We start from the raw sequence: 13,135 nt of genomic DNA on the forward strand, positions 1-13,135 counted from the left end.
ACGTAACAACGTTAACCAGGACGACTTTAAGTGAGGAGTTACTGTACAGGCACATGGGGGATGCACATAAAATTGCAATGGGCAAGGGATCTTAGATCATATGGCCTCCAATCTTGCAAAGACACACATATGCTTATCTTTAAGCACTGAGTACTCATGTGCATAAAGTTAAGCAAATGTGATCCTTTGTGGGATCGGGGCCACAGTTTGTTATTGCCAAAATATATGGAATTATTGTCAACATTTATAAATGCTACCAAATATGTAACTGGAAATACATAGTATTAAAGTCCCCAACAAAGCAGTTTATTTTATCAAAAAAAAAAAAGCATACAAAAATGCTGATCTAGCAGGGAAACATATGATCATCAGAGCTTGGAAGTCTGAGTCTCCCCATCTTATAAGGCCCAAAGCTGCGCCCAACAAGTTAATCATACAAACTCCAATGGGAACAGCATCAATCCCATAATGACTGGTTATACAGTACATGGCATATGGTAGAAATGGAATGTTGGACTTTTTTATTCCAGTACAAACAGAAGAACTTCAAAGCTGTGTGATTTCCTTTCATAAGTTACCGGGCAGACATTCCTCAAGCCCTGCAGGTGAATAGAAGAGTGATAAATGGACTGGTGGCCAATTTAAAATGAAATTGGACAAATTTAATTCAACTTGTTGAAAAGAGTAAAGGACTTGAGAGTGACACATGCCTGTTGAGTGAAGGATTCTTCTTTAACTGTATGTTGATTACTAATGTGCATGTCCAGTCTGGGTATTGGTGATACAGATTATGATTTATTTAATTTCCCAGTGTCTGCTTTATCTGGCATACTGGTATTATATTTCAGCTCCATCGGACAAATACAGAGCCAGGCGTTATAACAAAAGAAAAATTAGAGGTTCCATAAAAATGCACAAGCTGTATGTAATCTGGTAACGTTAGTTTGATTTGTGTAAGATTTATGGAAATGACTAATTATAAACTGCACAAATGTATATGCACACAAAGTTGTTGAGCTATGGAATGGAACTGTCAGGCCCAACCTGCCAGACTGCCTATGCATCTAGGCCACATCCACTACTATAAGACATGGAAAGACATAGCAAACAGTAGTCCAGCCTACTCCTTCCTCAGGACTTCAGGCCAGTAAATCTGCATAATGCACAGACACACAACTAGTCACACCTTCAACCCACCCACCGGCCTTCACCTCTTCACGCTCCAACAGAGATTCTCTGAATGTTAGGAAATCGCTTGACATGGGCTATCTTCAGTCTGCTCTCTACGCAGCAGACACACATTTCTATGCAGTTAACTCTCCTGAGGACAGGTAGGCTGGCCGGTGTTATCTAAAAGCAAAGAAGCCAGCAAACACGGTTTTAACTCAAAGACCAGTATTGTTCCTCTTTAGTTGCCTCTCATCTTCTCCATTTCCAGTACAGGGGTTTTAGCCACAGATCTCTGAGCATTCTTTTAATCACTCAGAATCTGGACATGTTCCAGCACTGCTTACACATACAAATCATAGACTCATAGAAATCCCCCACTAAAATGCAATAGGAATTTTGGTAGTTCCAGGAATGCAGGTTCAGACCCATAGCTGCTTCTGGTTCCTTGTATACAGTGGAATGGTCATCTGGCCCACCTTAATTATGGAATATTTTATTATATTCCAGCCTCCTTCCATACTGCTGGATGTTAATATTTCCTCCCATTATACCATGTTCACTAGAAAATCTTAATTCTTCTAGTGCAGAAAGGTGGGGTGTGGCAGGGTGATAACTCACCAGTGCGGCGCCTCCTGCTGGTCATCCCGGGAATCAGCTCTTTCAAGCCTGGAGCACCCTCTGCAGGCCGGTGTCTCGCCTGCTGCTGGCCCCATGTCCTTCCCAGACCCCGGTGCCCTTTGCCCAAGGGTTCTGCCCACCGCAGTACCCCCTCACTCTGGGTCTCCCCTTCCAGAGGAACCCCCAACACCCTATCCCCACCTTGCCTCAGTGGCTACTGCCAGTCTCCATTTAGCCCACACTCACTGGGGCAGACAGCAGTCTGTTAACCACTCATCATCGGCAAGGGGGGTTGGACCAGCTGCCTCTGCCTATTCCTGGGCTGCCCCTCTGCAGCCCTAATACCCTTTTGTGGGCCCTTAACTCAGCCTGCAGCCTGGGGCTTTGCTAGGCTCGAGCTCCCCAGCTCCCTCTGCCCTTCCCCAACACTGCTCCACCTCAAGTACCCTTCTCAGCTTCCCGGGCAGCCAGGTCCTTCTCTCTCTGAAGCTAGAAAAAGAGTGTCTGTTTCTGGCCCTCAGCCCTCTTATAGGTTCAGCCGTGGCCTGATTGGAGCGTGGCCTCATCTGTGGCTGCTTCCCCAATCAGCCTCTCTTTTCCCCTCTGCAGCCATCTCCAGGGCTGTTTTAACCCCTCCAGGCAGGAGCGGGGTGGCCACCCCGCTACATGGGGTTACCTACGTTTTTCACAGTGTGCACCACATTTAAATTTAGCAATTTTCTCAGACCTTCCCATTCACAAACAGACTCAACACCTCCTTTCTATTCACAACTGTACAACTTCTCCATGGCAAACACAGCAATTGGAGAAGTAATATTAGAATAGTATTTAATGCATTTCAATTGTCTTTAAAAGTCTGTAGCAGCTGGAAACGAAGAGGAGCCAGCATCATATGACCAGCAAACTCCATGGGCCACAGTTTGGGAACCTCTGAATAAGAGTATATTTCAAATATAAAAATTAACCCATTTGGTTTTTATTTTAAATATTGCTACAAAGATAAGTACTACATTTAAAGAAAGCATCACTTGCCTAAACAGGACTCAGCATTTATCATATCCTCAACACAAGACATTGGGAAATATCCCAAAAGTAGGCAAAAATATTTGTTTATGAATGGAAGATCATTAAACTGAGGTCTAGCATTTCTTTTTGAAGGAGCAGCAGATTACTCTTTCATTGTTTGTGGTGTGCTGGTGTCACGTGCAAGAACCACTGTGACGTAAAATATTAACACAGTATGGAAGAGAGATTATTTAGCTTTTGGAATTGCTTTTTCTATACAAGTTTGCACAGAATAGCCTCAAACGTGAATTAACCACAGATGTTCTGCAACTACAAGGTTTTTGCTTGTTTGCTTTTTTTCATACGTATATATAAAGATTGCACATTTTCCAAAGCAGTCTACTTTTTTAAAGTGCAGTTACATGTTTGTATTCGCCAGTAGCATAAATTCACTCTAGTTTCATTCATATTTAGTTCCATAGCACTTGTAGCATGAATCATCTGCATAATTCCTTTAACAGAGAGTAAAATTAAGTAACAATGAAAACAATGATTGTGCTAAATTCATTATCTTGCATAACTCCATGTTATGCTGGAAACAGTTGGGAGCTGAATCACAACTTCTCATGCTATTATGCTTTACACGCTAGAATTTTTTGTTCATAAGCACTTCATTTTTCCATAGAATGAACTCAGGAAATTAATAACTTGAATTCCCTCCCTGCTCCAGCTTGGGTTGGAGGTGGGAGTGAGGACAAGGACAATGGAACACTTCTGGGCCCTTCTCCCATGCATCTGATTTATGAATGATCTTCTAGACATATGTTACACAAACACAGCCATCACAGTGGCAACCTTTAAAGTGCTCTATGGATTCTAGAATGTCAAGTATATGGGGAAAGGCCATTTGAACAGCTGTGTAGGCAAATCACTAGTTTCAGCTTAAATTCATCAGGCCAGACTCACCAGCATGTGCTGTTTGCTTTGTGCCACTGTAGTGACATAAATGAGCTTTCAACACAGCCTAATTAATTCAGGTGTACAGCTACTTTGCATTACTAAAGCCTTGCAAAGTAGCCAGAGCATAAGGGCAAATATGGTCCATCAGGTTTGTTAATCTGGCTTGTCTTTATTAATAGTTCAATCTATAATAGCACTTCATTCAAACCACTTCTTACAGAAGAATGTCCGTAATAATACAATTCATTTATAAAAACTCATATCTACATAGGGCCATTTGTAACCGCAATAAAATACTCCAACACGTGTGGTATTTGGCATATTAACATCACATTCCAACTATGCATTCTACTAGATGGTCCTATTACTGCATCTGTATGCATCTTCCCAGTTAATAACAATCTTCTTTAGTATGCTGCTGACATATTGTCTCTTCTATCCCCTGTGGTTTTTTAAGCTCATCTGATCTGGAGCTCACTTGAGCAATCTCTCTATATCTATGTTTTACAGAAAAAAAATAAGAAATGGAAAGCCTCTCTTTGGAACTCAACTGATGGAATTAATTAGGTTCAGAGATGGATTAGAATGAGAAGAATTTCAAGAGCACAATTACTCATGTCAGAGGAGTTAGGGTCACGGGCTACTCTTTGAGACCCCACCAGTGGCTCTTTGGATTCCACAAAACTAATACGAACTCCTCACACTCTGTCTGACCTCAGGAAAGAAAATGAAGCAGGCAGGTGTTCTTCTGATATTGCCTGACCCATACAAGGCAATGGGGGCAGCACTGAACTATTGGATTGGAGCAGCCAGCATCCTTCTTGTTTCTTCAAGCATCTAGAAGTGGGCTAGGGATAAAAGAGGTTTTGCATGACATGGAGTTAGAAGGCCACTATACAGTCATGATGGATGACCCTGAAATTGCATGGCGATATTTTATTGGAGATGAGATGAGCCACAAAAAATGAGCTGGGAGCTGGATCCTGAACAATCCAAAGCTTAGGGGTGTCAGAGTTGCTAGGTTTTGGTTTGACTAGTTATAGAGATATTAGCTACTTGCTAAGTTTCAATTGAGATCTAGCAAAAAATGTTGGACCTGTTCAAATTCAGTGCTATGCTTCAGACCAGGGCCACCTGGGGGTGTAAAGGATTGGAGGGAGGGGCAGTTTTCCCCAGCGCCCCTCCTCCCCACCCCCATTTGATAGGGCTCCCAAACCCATGGACTTGGAACAAGTAGCATTGCAGCATCGCTCATTCAAATTTGGTCTGGACATTTCATTGACACTACGGAGGGGTGCTGGGCCAAATTTCAGTGAGTGGCACTGTGACCCTGTGCGCCAAGTCACAAGGTCTGGAGCAGGGAGCCAGGCCTGCCAGACAAGAGCAACTGCTTTAGGGTGAGTGCAGGACAGGCTCACTCTCCAGCCCCCTCTTTCATCTCCATGGTAATTTTTTGGAGTGGGGGGCTCAGTTTCCGATTTTGTCCCATGCCCCCAAAAAACTTCTATGTGGCCCTGCTTCAGACCTGTCTCATTTGTGTTGAGGCACCTCACAGCTCTTTTTGGAAAGTGGATCTCTGGCTCTTCAAGGCTAGGTATCACAACCCTCACAGTAAAATCATCTGGAGATCATATCAAATGTGATATAAAGCGGCCTAACACATTCAGCAGAACCCATCCTGAGCTTTCTAACAAATACTGGAGCAAATGACGACACTGAGTTTTAGGCATATTTGGTGGAGGTGTGCTCAAAGGTCCAACAATTTTGGCATTCAGTATGTGATGTGAACACATGCATTTTACTGAGATTAATAAAAATGTGCAAAGCCTATTAACCTTTGGGGACTCGCTTCAGAAACTGAGAAAAGTAGTAGAGTCTTCACAAAGCTGTTAAGATTTTTGCTTGTAGCAACCCATCTTATAATAGCAACAGAGTGATCCAGTTGTAAAGTCTGTTATGTGCCATACCAGTCCTACCAATCGGTACTGGACTGATATTTTGATATATTTACAACACCCTTTCTTCTCTCTTCCTTAGAAATTCAACTGGAAATTGCAAAGCTTATTTCTTGGACCTTGCCTTTTATAACAAATCCACAGCAAGATATATTGAATATCAAACAAAAAACACACACTTTAGAAGCCTACCAAAACAGGATACCTCCCAGCACACAATTATCCCCCTGTGGAGAGGATGCAAGAATATGACAGATGTGTAGTAACATTGTTCAATGCGCTACTGGAAGGCACTCAGATACTACAGTGATGAGTGGATTTAAGAAACTGAACAGAATAGAACAGAAAATTCAACATCTCTCATCTCCAGACTTCTGCATCCTTGTTATGTTCCAACTGCACTGACAGGCAATCGCATCCTTAGAACAGACCAAAGGGTGGGTCATCCCTCATTCAGTAGACACAGAAGCAGAGAGAAACCTGGTGAAGATCAGCTGGTGCAAGGTTCAGCAACCCCCAACCCTGTCTGTCTACTCTGTGGGAAAGGGGGGAGAAAAGAGAACTTCAGGTCTCCTGAGAGTTGTTTTCTTCCAGAATTGGTTTCCATTTCCTGCCAGTCTCAGGAGAGCATTGATGTACTCAACTGAAAATGCCCCTGTTTGCCAAAAGATAGTAGGCAATTTGTGAAACTGATTTGCCCCAACACAGTAGTAGTGCACAAGTAGCTTAAATCCCTATCTGGAGAATGGAAGCATCCAGAGGATCAGCACTGCCACACTGAAGCACTTATTGGATCTCTGCCAGGAGAAGCTGATGGAAAATTGTAGTCCTCGTTATTTGTTTTTTATCCAGGGTTAAAACCAAAACACCCCATACCTATTAGATTATTCCAAATTCTGCTCTCCAGTTAAATTGTGAAATAACATTTACTAGTAGATTTCTTATTTACCTGCATGGAAACCAGCAAATGAATGTGGACTCAGTTACATATGATGAAAAGTCTGAATGCCAAAACAAATATGTCACTCTCCCGCCAGCTCCATCACCAAGTACCAAAAAGTTCTTGTTCTGTTCTCAGGCAATTACAAAAAGAAACTACATGACAGAATTTTGCACTTAATCCTCTGCTGCAGTTGAGCGCTGCTCAGCTGGGGGGGGGGGGGGGGAGTTGGCTCTAAGCCACTTTTGTGGGTCATAGACTTTGGGGCCATGTGAGGAATGGTTTAATTCCCAATCTCAGGGCTTCTATAGTCCTCAAAGGGCCATTATGACAACAAAAGATAATTGAAACTCAAGGTACTCCGCCATCACCCCTATATTGAGTCTGGTCATGGGTGAGGATGATGTAGAACCACATACACTGGGGATTCCTCAATGATAGAGGAATACTTAGCTGTCTTATTATATCAGCTTTATGCCCTCTCTATGCTATTGGAGTGGGAGAGAGGGCCTGTAATTGCAGGCAGGTTCTGGCTCTATGCGAACAATAAAAACTATTAAGGAAATATTTTATACCATAATAAATATATTTAAAAAACAACAACAGTGAAATGGTAGAATTTCAGTTTAACATTCATCTGTGAATCTGCTATAATAAAAAGGCACTATATAAAATGCAAAATATCATCAATTATTACTGATGTTCTAATATTCTTAACCTACAGTCTTCCTCTGCCCACTTATAAATTACAGTGTTTAAAAAGATACTCTTAAGATATCTTTCAAAGAATAAGCCTAGAATTTGCCATACTGGATCAGACAGTGATCTACCAAGTCCAGAATTCCACCTCTAGCACAGGCAGTATGTGACTACTATAATTAAAGCAGGATAGGAACTTTTTATTTTTGGACTTTAAAAAAAAAAAAAAGACCTTCAGAACTTTTGTTTTCACAAGCTACATATTGACTGTTATTCTGTTATTACCTGCATAAAATGCAATACAAAAGAATAAGCTAGGAGTCTGTGAAAGGCTGGTGGTCAAATTTTTCTCTCTTCACTTTCAATACTTTTTCTTCCTATAACACAGAAAACTTTAGCCTTAGGATTTTTTCCCCATTCGCCAAATGATCAAACAGTGTATAGCAGGGGCGGGCAAACTTTTTGGCCCCATCGGGTTTCATAAATTGTATGGAGGGCCAGTTGCAGCTGGGGAAGGGGGGAAGGGGTCGTGGCTCGGCCCCCACCTCCTATCTGCCCCCCCCAGACTCCTGCCCCATCCAACCCCCCCATTCCCTGACTGCACCTCTAGAACCCCTGCCCCATCCACACACCCCTGCTCCCTGTCTCCTGACTGCCTCCGGACCCCCGCCACCCCATCCAACCCCTCCTCTCATTCCTGACACCCCCACCGGGACCTCTGCCCCATCCAATGACCCCTTCTCCCTGTCCCCTGACAACCCCCATAATCCCTGCCCCTGACTGCCCCCTGCGACCCCTGCCCCCATTAAACCGTGTTTTCCCCGACCACCATCCACACCCCCGCCCCCTGACCACCACCCCGAACTCCCCTGCCCTCTATCCAACCCCCCCTGCTCCCTGCCCCCTTACCGTGCTGCCTGGAGCACTGGTGGCTGGCGGCGCTACAGCTGAGCCACCCAGCTGGAGCTGGGCCATGCTGCCACCACACAGCACAGAGTCGGGGTTAGGCAGGGCTCTGCAGCTGCGCTGCCCCAGGAGCTCACAGATGAGGCTGCGGGGCAGGGGGAACAGCGGGGGAGGGGCCGGGGGCTGGCCTCCTGGGCCAGAAGCTCGGGAGCCAGGCAGGATGGTCCCGCAGGCTGGATGTAGCCCAAGGGCCGTAGTTTGCCCACCCCTGGTGTATAGTGTGTTAACAATAGGATTCAGAAATGTTTTTTTTTCAGATCAGGATAACAGCTAGAGCCATCAAGGTCTGAACTACATAAGAAAGTTAGGTTGGTTTAATTACATCAGTCAAGCATGTGAAAAACCCACATCCCTGAGCAGCATCATTAAGCAACCTAAGTCCCTGTGTAGACAGCACTAGGTCCACAAAGGAATTTTTCTGTCGACCTAGCTATCACCCTTCCAGGAGGTGGAGAACCCCTCTCATCAGCTTAGGTACTGTTGACACTGAAGCGGTACAGCAGTGCAGCTGTGCCACTGTAGCATTTTAAGTGTAGACAAGCCCTTAGGCTGGGAACATTGCTGCAGTGCTTCTGTGAATAAACAGAGGATTTTGTAACATCATTTGTAGCATCTCTCCTCCTCCTGGCTCTCCTTTGTGATCCGAGGTGGCTTTTGCACAGTAATACACTACTGATCTGGACAACTAACAGCTTATTTCTAAGTACCAAGTGTTCAGTTTCAGGTGTATGCATCCTGTAAATAATAATAACCCCTCTGAGCACTGGGATAGGATAGCCAGTGTCTAGGGATGTGTAATAGTATATATAATTAGAATCAGATTCTTTCCCCACTTCTACATGTTTCAAGACAGCTATGAAAATCAAGATGTTGAAGAGGGCCGGGGGCATAGCCCGTTTAGACTAAAAGCTACCAGACAGAGCAGGGAGGAGCTGACTGATTTCCATTTCCTTGAAATTCCCTAGCTATCAGCACTTGGATTTATTATATTAAAAAGCCTGCAACAAATACAAACTCATACCATCTCAGTTACCCTTCATTGTCGTACTGAAAATAAAATATCATGAGAAAATAGGAAATAGAAAGTGAAACCTAATTCTAATCAGAAACATTGAAGATTTCTCATTAGAATTCCATAAGTCAACATTACAATGAAGAACTTGAAGACGGTAGCTTATCTCTGTAATGCCTTGAGAACAGATAATTCTAAAAATACGACAGACACACAATCCCAGCAATACTATCAAGTGTTAGCTAGTATTCAGGGACATAAGCAACACACACAAAAAACCCCACAAACCACTAGGTCATTAAAGAGGTAGCTTGCAGAGAAGAATTCAGGTCCAATTTAACACAACCTTTGTTCACTTTCAAAATTTGACATTTTTTCCAACAGTTGTGTTGGATTCCCCATCAAGTCATCTAGTTTTAAATTAATTTTGGAGTCCATGGATTTTCAGCAGAATACTAATGATTCTTATAATAAAAATTATGACCCATAGTGAGAGACAGACAGACATGAGCACAGAAGGAACAAGGCTAGAGTTCTCAAAGGAAAACTCCACATCTACAGATTGTGGGGTTCTTACACAATCCTCTGAAGCATTTGTATTGTCCTCTCAGAGACAGGACACTGGACTAGATGGGCTCTGGATCTGATCCAGCATGGCAACACCTATGCTCCTAACTAAATTAGATGCCCATCTCCCTCTGAAATCCAATTGGAGCTAGACACCTAACTCCCCTGAGGCTCCTTTGAAAATCTCAGATAAATGCCTTTGCTACCTCCACTCCTGGGCTCCCTTTGTACTCCAAGACAAATTACTTAGGCCTGCTAATTGTGGGTTGGATACCCAAAAACTGAAGGATCCAAAATGAGTGGCCCATTTAGGGCTCTGTTTTTAACTCCACAAAATGGAGATAAAACTTACTTTTCCCATTGGGCTGTTGTGAAACTTAGTTTCCTGTTCCAGCTGAAATTCACAGGAGTTTTGCCACAGATTTAAATGGGAACAGGCTCAGGCCCTAATATCTGTAAAGTGCTTTGAAGCTAAAAGTGATAAGTATTATAACAGTCCCATAATGCAGGGGCTCTCAAACGTAATTGCACTGCATCCCCCTTCAGACAACAAAGTTAGTACATGGCCCAGGGCAGGGCAGAGCCCAAGCCCTGTTGCCTCAGGTTGCGGGAGAAGATGCCGCAGCCCAAGCCCCATCCCCCTGGGTGAGGGTTGAGCAAGGGCTTCAACTTCAGCCCTGGGTTCCAGCAAGTCTAATGCTGGCCCTGGTGACCCCGTTAAAATGGAGTTTGGGATCCCGACCCACAGTTTGAGAACCGTCACTAATGTATTATACTACTGCTGAGCTAGTGGGCCAAAGATAGTCCAAGTAAGCCAGCTAGCTAATGCTAATGATTAGGGAGTTCATTCTGTATTTGTAAGACTGAACAAGACATTGGTAGGTAGAAATTCACATACAGAAACCCCTCAAACTGTGTGTCATGTCTATTTGATCTTGGTAACAAAATATTGGTGTGGATATTCTAAAAAATCCCTCGGATTGAACATCCTTTTACTTTTCTGAGTTGGGCAGACAGTGCATAAACAAGCTTCCTAAGAAGACCAGATCAGAAAGAGGACAGAACTGTCTGATCGCTTTTATCTCTTCTTTTTAGTGCAGTCATTTTTTGGTTAGACTATATTTAAAAAAAAAAATCCTTCTTGGTTCAGTACAGGTTCAGCCTGAATTGTAGTCGTTTGCTGCTAAATAGTGGTTAGTCTTTCTATTTACCAAAAGAGGGTGCTGTTTCCTTAAAATGTTGGTATAGTACAACGTATAGCATACATTAGAGCCTGGGGGTTTGCAGCACAGAGCTTTCTTAAGGGCTGAAGTTCAAATTGTAGGTGCCGGAGCAGCAGGAAGTCTTGTGGAACAAATTGTTAAACCATATTTGTCACAAAACTAAACATACTTGTTTGGTTAACCATTTGTGGAGATACTAGCAATAGGAACAGAAGAAATGACTTATGTCCTCTTGCATAGTTAAAAATATCCTCAGAAGCCTAGATTTCTCATAGTTTTCATACCACATACTTACAATGTAAGTAGGCAGAGCCATCCTGTCCATAGTACGGACCGGAGCAACCGCCCCTGACCACGCACTTTGGGGGGCCCCCCATGCTTCAGGGGGCGTGGGGTCCAGGGTGGCCTGGGGAGTTAGTGGGGGGCCTGGCGCCGGCAGCAGCAAGCAACCCAGCCCCAGCCCGCCCCACCGGCTTCCAGCGTCTCTCTCTCGGGGGAGGGGGTGCAAGCTGGAAAGAGGCGGGGTGGGGGGTTGGGGGAAGGGGTGGAATGGATGCGGGGCCTGGGGCGGAGGTGGGGGTTGTCCCAGGCCCCACACCCCCCTAGGGACGGCCCTGTACGCAGGTTTGGAAAGATTAACTAGTTATTGGTAAATGCCGGTAAACATCGATTTCACCACACACACAAACCAACAAAAATATTTCCATCAATAATAGTAGAAATTTTCAGACAGGCAAAGTAAGAAAAATGCTGCTTGAGAATTCATCAGTGTTTGATTTAAGGTTGTTAATTTTATATATTTTGACCTGTGATGTTGACAGTTCATGTTTTAACAGTTATGAAGCTTTATCTTTTTGAACCTCATTATCTGCTGTCATTAAATAATTATCTGGTCTCCATATTTTCCCACAATTGTGAAAATTTAAATATATAAAAATAAAAAATGCTTAAATATAGAAATTAATGGAATCTGTCAAAGTTATAACAAAAAAATCAAGAACCAAAGAGATGGATACCTCACAAGCCGCTGCTGTTTAATCTTGAATCAGACTTGGTATGCTTCCATCTCCAATCACATGTGCCAATCAGATGCAACAATGAAGAGAGATCAGTCAAAGCAAACCACAAGAGGAAAAACAAGTCACATATTTGAATTCACCATGTGTTCTCTCAGCACACAAGATGTCTGAGGTCAGGCATGTTTATATTTTGTATTTTTAATGTGGAAAATGTGATTTATGTGGAAAGAGGATGGGAAAGTAGATGTTTGAGGGGTGTAATTGGTTTATTTATTAATTATATGTATACACAAGCATGTCAAAGCTTTAAAGCACCACGTTCTCACAGGAAACTGCAAGAACTGTAATTTTAAAACTCAGTAAACATACGGGATGGATAGAAAATGGAGTTTTCATAGCTAAGTAGATTGCAATTTGTTTACACCTAATATAGAGATACTGGAAACAATTTTGAGATTCTTCTTCCTCTTTTGGCTAGTCTGGTCTCCTGGAACTGGAGACCACTTGGTCCACTTCTATTTTCTCCTGTTACCTCCAGGCTTTCCCCTCTCGCTAAGGGCCTGATCCAGAGAACACTTACATGAGTAGTCCCATTGACACTGAATAAAGCAGGCATCTATTGTTAGGCAATCCATGGAAACTAGTGCATGTAATCAAAGTGGCTCTATTCATATTTATTAAAGAAATTCTCTAAAGTGAAGAAGAGAGGGAGGTCTCAAGCAGTTGTTTGCCAGGGATCATACTTGGCATCTTCATTGTTGCCTCCTTTTAGAAACAATCTCAACAGAAATTATAAGTCTTAGCTGTTTGTTCACCATCATCAAAACAATAGATACCCATCTCCAACACCCAATGCCCAGAATATGATCAGGTGGGGATCTATAGGGAATGTGTCCAGAAGGGGTGTAGGCAATTTTACTTTAGGGAGGCTCAAGTTATCTCCACAGAGCTCTCAGTCAGCACAAAGCAACTTGTACTCCCAATGGGGGGAAGAGGGGAGA

Source organism: Mauremys mutica, chromosome 7 (genome assembly GCF_020497125.1).
Source record: "Mauremys mutica isolate MM-2020 ecotype Southern chromosome 7, ASM2049712v1, whole genome shotgun sequence".
Taxonomy (NCBI): domain Eukaryota; kingdom Metazoa; phylum Chordata; order Testudines; family Geoemydidae; genus Mauremys; species Mauremys mutica.